We start from the raw sequence: 9,105 nt of genomic DNA, 5'->3' as shown, positions 1-9,105 counted from the left end.
TTTTATTTTACTACATCCATGAGGCCTGCTATGATGAGGGGATTAATCAGCCCCAGATAGATTTCTGAGTACCCATTTCCAAAAAAAATATTCATACATGCGCACCTGGCGGGGAATGGAATTGGAATCATAAGATAAGCATTTTCTTGGAAAAGGATGAGGATGAAGGGTGGCCGGCCTATTACCCGATAGCTTTTGGAAAAAACAAGGACCTCCTATTGTGGCAGAATGGGTGTTTATTGTGTTACAATGCACTCACCAGAACTTGGACGGAAATTTGGGGGACACAACTGTGGGAAACAAGCAAGGTTGCAATTATTCCTCATATGAGGAGCGCTCTCTCGTTGAAGAATTTTGGTGGAAAATCGGAAAAATGTACTCATGATGTCCATGCCACTAACACATTCCTTGGGTTATCTATGTAGCTTTTTTTTTTCTTGTAGTTGTGTTGTTTTTTGGTTTTTTGTATTTGTATTTGGATTTGGATTTTTTTCCTATGTACAATTTATTCCTTGGGTATGTAGCTTTTTTTTCTCTTGTAGTTGTGTTTTTTTTTTTTTGGTGTTTGGATTATTTTCTATGTTGAAATGTACAATTTAGTTTGGGTCATTGTTTAACTAGACAACCTTTGTTGTTTTTTTTTTTTTCCTTTTTTTGCGTTACACCTATGGTCCAACTAGGGCTGCACATGGGACGGGACGGTACAGGTTTTTGTCTAACTCAGTACCTCCTTATGGCCGGTACCTGTACTTTTACCTTGTACCTGTACCTGTGTAGTACGGGATGGGACGGGACCTGTACCTGTTTAACTCGGGACGGGACGAGACGGGACGGGTCCGGTTCTTTACCCGTAGCATATCTACTTATGTAAGAAAAAAAAAGGAAAAATACTTGAAAGTTCTAAGCTTAAAAACTTTAACTTTTAAGAGTCTTAAGACCTGAATTCATACATTAACAAAAATCTTTCAACTTCTAAATTCAACAACGTTGTTTAAAACTTCAAATAGAAAAAACAAAAAGCAAAGCAAAAAACAATTTCGTCTTTGGTAATTGACCCCTTCTATAAGTTTGCTGCGACTCCAAACACCAAGCATCCAAGACCTGCAACTCCAAACATCAAGCATCCAAGACCTCTGACAGTTGAACCACACCCAAGATCTCTGCAACAACAATTTATATATATATCAGTGAACCACTGATTCAAATAAATCATAATCAAACAAAGAAAAGTTTATATTACCTTCCTCATCCTTAGAGTTATCATCTAGTACATAATCAGCTAAAAGATCAAGATCAATGGGTTTGCTTAACCAGCTTTGACAACAGAGCAAAGCCTCAACTGTTCTTGTAGACAAAGAACTTCTCCATGGACTAAGCACACGCTTTCCGGTGCTAAAAGCGGATTCAGAGGCAACCGAAGACATTGGCATGGCTAATATATCCTTTGCCATACATGAAATTATCTTATACCTGCTACTGTTAGCCTGCCACCAAGCCAGAATATCAAAACTAGACTTGCTTGTATTGTTTCCATCAGATTCAGACTCATCAAACACTTCCATTAAATACATATCCAACTCTGTTATTGTTGCCTCAGCAGTCGATTGTTTTTTTTTTGTGCCTTTTCTTTCTCGACTGAAGTGTAGAAAATCGATCAACATTTTGAGCACTAACTGAGTTGTCAACTACAACACCACTAGATGAACTTGCCACCTCCTCGTTAACTGAATGAAAAGACTTGTATTCTTCAAAGAGAATCTTAAAGTCCCTCTTTACTTGCCTCATAACTGTATTAACCCTAACAAGGTCTTGTTCATATAAACACTGAAGAGCAAATTCTAAACCCTTTTCCTTCTCTCTTGGATCCAACAATTGAGCAAAAAATAAGGCAGAATTCATCTTTTCATAAGCACCCCAATAAAAATTGTACTTCCTAAACATAATATCAGCCATACGAGCAATAAATGGATCATTAGTTGCATTATCTCTAAACTCAACTAACTTTCATGGATGAGTACTACTTCCCATAAGAAACCAGGAGTTGTAACTTGTGTGGAGGCAGAAAATCTTACAGTAGCATCGAAAAATCTTCAAGCATTTCAGAAGACCTCTGGCATATTTCCAATCCTCTTCATATGGTGCATGTTGACGAGGCTTTTTCTTCTTATTGTTCGTCTTTTTCTTCCCTTTTCTATTAGAATCCTCATCAACTTCCCCCTCAGATTCAGAACTAGAGTAATCCTCAAAAGCATTATCAATTTCCATGTCATAATTATCAGTATCAGGTAAAGCATCTTTCCTAGATTCTTCAAATATGTACTTCTGTCTAAAATCCCTATCATGCTTTTCTAACCTTTTGAAAACTTTTTCATACTTTTCAGCAGCTTCTAACATTAAATAAGTGCTATTCCATCGAGTTTTCACATCCAGGATCAAACCTTGCTTATATTCAATCTTTTCTAAACCACAACAATATTTAAACTTATTCAACCTAGCAGGAGATCTAGTTACATATTTGATAAACTGACTGATCCTACATATTGATTTATTGTAGAGTCTTACTGCATCTTTTGTCACAATGGCAAGAACATGAGCTGCACATCTGACCTGGTAAGAACAGATACACATGCAATATTAGACTACACATGCAAATATTAGGCTTAGTAATGTACATATACACTGAAACGAAATGTACAACATACACTGAAATTGAAATTACAGATACACATGCAAATATTAGAATTTAGAAATGAACAAATCAGAAAAACTAACTTACGTGCAAATATTCGGCTCTAATTGGAGCTGATGTCCAACCAATCACACTTTGCTTCAAATATTCAATTTCCTTCGTATTAGCACTGGCGTTGTCTAGAGTAACCCCAAACACATCCTCAAGACCCCAATCCAATAAACATCTTTCTAACATTTGACCAATATCACTGCCTGTGTGACCTTCAATTTGACAAAACATTATGATTCTCTTTTGTAACTTCCAATTTTGATCAATAAAGTGAACAGTAACACAGATGTAGTTATAATTGTTAGGTGAAGTCCATGTGTCAGTTGTCAAGGACACCCTCATTTTGGAAGCTGCAAAGTAACGTTTCAAAGTAATTTTCTCATCTACATAGAGTTGTAACAGATCCCTATAAATGGTCATACGACTCGGAATTTTGAATCTAGGCTCCAACATTTGCGAATAGGCCCTAAACCCTTCGCCTTCAACAATTCTGAATGGCTTCTCATCAACAATGATAAACACAACAAGAGCCCTTCTGCACGGTTCTTGACTGAAATTAGATGCAATTAATTTACTATCCTCACCTGGCTTTTGGGGTTCAACCACCAATAATTGATGTCATTTCACCTGCTTCTTATTAGGATTCTTGGTGCAATGCTTCAAATGTTTCCATAATCCAGACGTACCATTCTTTTTACTACCGACTTTCAATTTCTTCTTACAATGCTTACATTCTTCCCATTCCCCATTTAATTTTATAAACTCATGCCAAACTTTTGAACTGGATTTCGGCTTCGCGGCTACATCACCAACATTATTTGTAGCTTCGGTTGGATCAGATTGTGCAGCTTGCTGAGCATCAGCAGAAGGTGCAGGTACAGATGTAGGGTGAATAGAGGAACCAATTTCAGTTGCAGCTTCACTTTGAGTTGTATTTGCATCCATCTGAAATGAAAAACAAAAGTTAAAGTGTTAAACAAAACAGGGCCAGGGCCACCTGCATCTTAGAGCAGATAAGGGTAAACATAAGTTAAAGTGTTCACCGTCTTCTTCAAAGAAACTATTGGTTAACACCACAAATTCAAAGGAATTACAGAAAGCTAATCTGGATTTCAAAACCAATTTCACATAACCATGTTGCAGATCATTCGTTCAATTTCAAAAGAAATTACACATCCTTAGATTATAACAAGGACTTACTTATGGCAATGCCTGAAATTGAGATATGTTTCTCACAAAAAATTCAATTCATTCATACCCAAACATAATTTATCATAAAGACTTCCTATCAACAAACATCATAATCACATATAACCTCAGTTAACTAATTCAATTTGTAACAAACTATCCAATAATACAACATTATGAACAGAAAACAACAATCCTCAAAATATCATAAATCTGTCCCAAACTAGGTCAGAAACTCCGAATTCATTTTTAAGAACAAAGAGTGGGAGAAAAGGCTAATCTGGAAAACAATTTGAGATTGGGTATAAGTTTATTTTAATAAAAAAATAGAAAGATGAAGAGAACTGAAGCTTATCATGATTTCTTAGTTCCATACAAAATCAAAATCAAAATCGAAAATAAATAAAAACCAAAATTGAACCCAAAACATAAAACTAGAGATTAAAGATGATCTTACCTCGATTTTCAGTAGCAACTGAAGAATTATCACTGACAGATGACCTCAAATCTCCGTTCTCTACTTCCAACTGCAGTATTATTCAAAACGAAATCTATTAGAAAATGAACCTTGTTCTTCAGAGTACATAAACCCAAAAAAAAAAATACACAGAAACCAAAGAACAAAGAGGATTAAACGATCTTCATATTCTTCACCTCTTTGTTGATACAAAAGAAAAACAGTTCTTCAGAGCAGATCCATTTACGTAAATGGATACTGAAGTCTTATACAGATGATGATGATGGAAAGGAAATCAAAACTAAAAGTTTGGCATCTTCTCTTCTCTGAGAGGAAACTGAAAAACGAGAGAGGGAAGAAGGAAGAAGGAGAAGGAAACGAGGAGAATGTCCGAGAATACGATGGAGATTGGAGACTAAGAAAAGGGTATAACCCCTAATATCAACGACCAGGATTTAATCCTAAAATCAACGGATACAGATCCTCGGTACTACGGGACGGGACGGGAATAGCCTAGAACCGTTACTTGTACCTACTCTAGGCACGGTACCAGTTTTTGGTACTTGTACCTGTCCCGTATGATCATGGTTCCGGGACGGTACCGGTACGGTTCCTGCGGTTCCGGTACGGTTCCATGGACGGGACGGTTCCTGTGCAGTCCTAGGTCCAACAGTCCGGGCCACCCCAACCCACCTAGGTAATTAGTCGAAAAGTAGAAAAATTATTTGGGTATTTCCTAAGAGATCATGATTTATTTTAGTTTGTTATGTTCAGAATGTATATATTAGATTAAAAAGGAAATTAGATAAACATGAAAATATTCATTCCATATCTCATTATACTGCTACAATATCTCGTTTTTTAGTAATATTGAAATTGAAATATTCGGTGTAAATACCAAAGAATCGTGATTTAAGATAATGATGGAAAACCTAAAAAATTAGAGTTTTCAAATTACACCAAGCATAGAAAAAAACTAACATAGAGTATTAAGAGGGATTGTTGATATGAAATTGACGAGAGGATCCAAAAACGTCCTAGACTGACGCGACCATTCGCCAACAGGTATATTGGATGTCTATATATATATAAGCTTTATACTCATATTTTCTTGTAGCATTCACAATAAGAAAATCCTGAAAGCTTGTAATTTTTTTTTTTTTTTTATAATCTTTCATCAGTATAATAGTGATGGATATGTTGTCGGAATTAACTACTGAGATACTTTAGCGCCTCCAAACTATAGAAATCGTTTTAGCAAGCAAATGTGTATGCAAAGAATGGAATACTATCCTTGGGGACAAAAGAATTGGATTCCTTTTTGGTGTCACACCAAGAATGGGGAAAGATAAAGTTGCCCAACTCTTTTATAGAGAGGAAGATTTCATCCCGATCGTAACAGACAACAATCGTGATGCCCCGAATGATGGAACCCATGATTATTGGACTATGTTCCACCCAATAGTTGGATCTTGCAATGGTCTGGTTTGTTTTTATGTTTCACACCACGACATACAAGATCCTGTATATATTATGAATCCAGAAACTGGTGACCACCTCCATCTTCCACAACTATGCATCCCAATTACAATGGATCAAGTACTTTCGTGGTATCCACGATACAACGTAATTGGGGGTTTCATGTACTGTCAACGTACCAATGAGTACAAGGTAGTTCGAATTCACATGGATGGTAAAATACAAACACACACTTTAGGAGACAAGAGGGGATGGAGGAACATAGCATGAGAGATTCCTTATACTTTTCGGAGTTCAGGTGTCTACGCACACGGTTATATTTTTTGGATAGATTGTTGTTAGCAAGATATTGGCATAATATCTTTCAATTTGGACACCGAGACGTTCCATCAACATTTGCCACCCCCGCATTATATTCTTGGGAGTGAATTTTGGATAAATACTTACCCATCACTTGGGATGGTCATGTTCGGAGTTCACATTTTATTTTACTACATCCATGAGGGAATTGATCGGCCCCGGATAGATTTTTGCGCTCCCATTTCCAAAGAAAATATTCATACATGGGCACATGGCGGGGAATGGAATTGGAATTATGAGATAAGCATTTTCTTTAAAGAGGATGAATGGCCGACTCATAACCCGATAGCCTTTATAAATAACAAGGAACTCTTATTTTAGCAGAATAGGTGTTTATTGCGTTACAATACACTCATCAGAACTTGGACGGAAATTTGGGGGGCACTACCGTGGGAAACAAGGGTTGCAATTATTCCTCACATGAGGAGCGCTGTCTCGTTGAAGAATTTTGGTGGAAAATCGGAAACGTGTACTCATGATGTCCATGCCACTAACACATTCCTAGGCTTATCTATGTAGCTTTTTTTCTTGCAGTTGTGTGTGTGTGTGTTTTTTTTTTTGGTATTTGGATTTTTTTCTATGCTGAAATGTACAATTTATTCCTTGGGTTATTTATGTTGCTTTTTTTTTCCTTGTATTTTTTTGTTTTTGTTTTGGTGTTTGGATTTTTTTCTATGTTGAAATGTTCAATTTCGTGCATCAACATGAAAGTGTTGCCGCTAAATGTTGGGTCATTGTTTAACTAGCCAACATTTGGTTTTTTCCTTTTTTTGCGTTACACCTATGGTCCAGCCGGCCGGGCCACCCCAACCGACCTAGGTAATTAAATTAAAAAGGAAATTAGATAAATATGAAAATATTCATTCCATATATCTCATGAGATCATAATTTATTTTAGTTTGTTATGTTCGTTATGTATATTAGATTAAAAAGGAAATTAGATAAACATGAAAATATTCATTCCATATCTCCTTATATTGATAGAATATTCGATGTAAATACCAAAGAATAGGTGATTTAAGATAATGATGGAAAACCTAAGAAATTAGGGTTTTCCTTAGAAATATATATAAATTACACCAAGCATAGAAAAAATTAACATAGAGTATTAAAAAAAAATGAGTTCTGCTAAGAGGGACTGTATGAAACTGAAGAGAGGATCCAAAAATGTCCTCGACTGATGGCTGGTCCTCGTAAATTGAGGATTATCATTACTGTGGACGGAATAACTACTGTTCCTGGTGTTCCTCTCGACGCTGTAATTAGTTCTGTTGTCAGTAGTGTTGACAATGATGATGTTCCTATTTATGCTGATGTTATTCCTGGTGTTCCTCTGGACTGTAATCAGTAGCGTTGAGGATGCTGATGTTCCTGCTTATGCTGATGTTCCTACTGTAAATGATGATGCTCCTGCTTCTATTATTGAAATTATTGATGAAGATCGTCCCGATGTTCCGGATATGGCAGATAATCCAAAAGTTAACAAGCATGATCTTAACAAGCATGTGGAGCCTGATGAAGCAGAAAATGACAAATCTGAGGATGACAAGGCGCCCAAGCCTGCTGGTTGGAGTGATCAGGTTCACCTCAGCATTGCAAGAAGAATTGTTTGAAGATGGGGGATGGTTCATTTGATATGTTTTTTTTTTGATGATATGGTTTGATTTATCGATTTCATTTTGTGGACGCTTTGAAAGTTGTTTTCGTTTCTTGTTTCGTTTGCTAATTTTGTCATTTAGAAGAAGGTGATGTTTATGAATTTTTATTATTTAGGTATTGGAATCATGAAATAAATCAGATAATTATTTACAAGTTCATAGAGTTTACAGAATGCAATATACTCTTGCAAATTTATTTATTTATGAGGTGTGCATTCTTTTGGAAAAATAAATATAATTAGCTGAAAGAACGGAGGAAATGTAGAAAAATACAGTCCCCCCTGTAAACAATAAGAATCAATTTATCACTTTAGGTCTGATCTTATTATCTCCTTGCCAATACTTTTAACAAAAATACGAGTTTGAACAAGTAAAGTGCTATTGAAAGTAAAGTATATACGACGATGTTAATGATAATGATCTTTGCGTGGAATTGGATGAGAATGAGGAACCAGACTAATCTGACAAAGAACCAGACTCATCTAACAAGTTCTTTGCTTTTTAAACAGGGTTTTTGATGACCATTTTGTTTTCAGTGGTGGTTTTATTTATTTTTTAAGTACTGCACTAGATGGAGGCTTTTTACGCTGATAGATAGGTTGACATTTATGTGATGAATGATTCACGTTGAACTTTATGTTTTCTGGAAATGATGAACATGAAAATGGATGGGTTTAGTTTATTTATCTTTATTAGCTTACTGTATGATTAGAATAATACGTTTCCTACATAGGTGCCACTAATCATTCTTCCTCCCTAAACCAAGAATAATACAGGAGACAACCCAGCTTAAAATTATTAAGGTAAATATTATTCGAAATAGGAAAGTATTTTTTTCTATAGCCTCTTCTCGAGTTGGTTAGAGATAGGAAACAAAATTTCGAAAATTTTGGGAAACAATTTTATCATAACTGTCTACGATATATTCTCTCATAAAATAAGGAAACTAACCATATTGGTTACACATCAAAAATTTGGAAATAAAAAAAGAAAAACACCAAAAATTTTGTTTGGCGGGTGATGAAAATGGATTTTACTGGGCGGGATGATTTCAAAAGGAAATCAATTCCCGCCTGATGGTTTGGTTAAATTCCAAAAAGAAAAAAAAGATGAGTTCGATCTACTTTTTCAGTTTTTATTACTCGATTCTCTCTATGAAATCATAATTCTACTACTATCGTCTCTAATCTTTACAAGGAACCTACCTCTTCAGACTCGATCTT

The 9,105-nt window shown here is 35.7% G+C and overlaps 1 long non-coding RNA gene across 1 annotated transcript; it reads right to left on the bottom strand.

The window, feature by feature from the left end:
- Positions 1 to 3,588: 3,588 nt before the first annotated feature.
- On the bottom strand, positions 3,589 to 4,761 carry LOC113361879. Its single transcript, XR_003365401.1, has 3 exons — positions 4,583 to 4,761; positions 4,386 to 4,455; positions 3,589 to 3,685 (listed from the first exon to the last, which is right to left on the bottom strand). It is a non-coding gene; the product is annotated as an uncharacterized LOC113361879 (long non-coding RNA).
- Between the last annotated feature and the right edge of the window lie 4,344 nt (positions 4,762 to 9,105).

This window comes from Papaver somniferum, chromosome 3 (genome assembly GCF_003573695.1).
Source record: "Papaver somniferum cultivar HN1 chromosome 3, ASM357369v1, whole genome shotgun sequence".
NCBI lineage: Eukaryota > Viridiplantae > Streptophyta > Magnoliopsida > Ranunculales > Papaveraceae > Papaver > Papaver somniferum.
Note: the sequence above shows the minus strand (reverse complement) of the source record. Positions and strands in the feature narration are given on the sequence as shown.